The sequence below is a fragment of the Octodon degus genome, unplaced genomic scaffold (genome assembly GCF_000260255.1).
Source record: "Octodon degus isolate 3935 unplaced genomic scaffold, OctDeg1.0 scaffold00052, whole genome shotgun sequence".
NCBI lineage: Eukaryota > Metazoa > Chordata > Mammalia > Rodentia > Octodontidae > Octodon > Octodon degus.
Window position 1 is genome coordinate 7,417,843 of NW_004524628.1, and position 1,795 is coordinate 7,419,637.

A 1,795-nucleotide genomic window follows, 5' to 3' on the forward strand; every position below is an offset into this window, starting at 1 on the left:
TGAGACGGGATTGAACTCAGGCCCTTGTGCTTGCCAGGCAAGTACTTATTCTACTGAGCTGTCTCCCCAGCCCCACAACACACTATTCAAACTAACTGATACAGTTCAGACTGTATTATAAGGAGTCTTTAAGAAACCTCCAGTGTGAGCAGTTGGGAGCCCTGAAGCTGAAACTGACCCTGTGGGAGGGCAGGCTGAGGCCTCAAGGCCTGAAGCAGCCAGGCTACCTGTCTGGAGAAGAACATCCTGCCTGTGCAAGGGCCCGAGTTCAATCCCCGGTTTCACCCAAAAGACCCAAAACATCCTGCCTGGACACTGTGGGCTGTTGGCCACTAAACGACCTGTGTCTTGCAACTTTGTAAAGGTATAAATAAAGGCTCTTACTATAGTTTCAGGGAGAGACAGTGACTCCCAACCAGGCATAAGGCCACCGTCTGACCCAGTAGCTTGTTTTCTTGCCTATCCTTTCCTCATTCCTGCTGTTTCTCCCTGAAGTGCAACGGATCACAAGAGACCACTGGATCCCTCCATTAAGCTGGGTGTGGTGGGGCACACCTGTGGCCCTAAGGTCACCCTCAACTGAACAATGAGACCTTGTCTCAAAAAACCAAAATAAAAAAGAAATGATTACCACTGTTGGTTGCTGTTATTAAGGGTTTTATTTTTATCTGAGACAGGGTCTCACTCTGTCGTTCAAACTGGCTTTGAATTGACTATGGGGCCCAGGCTGGCATCGAACTGACGGCGATCCTCCTGCCTCAGCCTCCGGAGTGCCTGGGACTGCGGCGAGCACCCCCACGCCAGCTCTACCACTGCTGAGTGTTGGTGGTGTGTCGGACAATAACGGTCCCAAACACATTATGAGGCTATTAAAATACTCTCTTCAACTAGGTATCTTCATGTAGCTTGATTTTCTTCCAGGACATCAGCCAAAACAACACGTGCCAAGAGATAAATACAGAAGCCCATACAAGGACCCAGATGGCATCGATTAAAGCAGACATTAAAACATTTGTGAAAAAGTAAAATAATGCCACTTTGATAAAATGTTTTGTGCTGGGCAGCGTGGGGTCAGCTTGTCATCACAGCCCTCAGAGGCTGAGGCAGGAGGATCTCTGTGAGTTCGAGACCAGGATGTGGGAGCTAAGTAGCCCGGAGCAGCTCATGCTACAGGGGGTGATGGAAGGACAGGGGAGGCCAGCCGGAAAGAGCTTTCTGGTGCCACCCTCTCCACGGGGGCCACGCTTCACCTGGGGACAGCAAACCAGCCGTGTCTGGGGAAGCTGCCTTGCTCATTTCTGCCTCTCCTGGTTTTTCTGAAAGAAGCATTTGGGAGGGATAAGAAAGAACACAACCTCAAGAGCCCTTGTAACCACAGGGCGCTGCCATGTTTAACCTTGTGTCCTGGTGTCCCAAAGGGATGTGGATCGAAGCTGCCGTGACACCCAGAGGTCATGGGTTGGAACTAAGGGGGCTGAGGAGAGGCCAATGCCACATATTTCTTCCCATTTGGAAAATGGTGGAGACCAGGAAAATCCCAGGAGCAATGTCTGCGTAACAAAGAACCAATTCCAATCATACTTGTATACTTACAGTGGATATTTTCCTTTCTCAGTATTTTTTTTACCCAAAATATGATACATTGATTTAGAAATCGAACGTAAAAAAAAAACTCGCTTAAAAAGGCAATCATAGAATACTTTGCTGAGTTTACACACCTATAATATTCAATAACAGAACTTAGAAAAAATGGGGTATACCGATGAATGTCCATTTTGTATCTGTGTATTCAAAG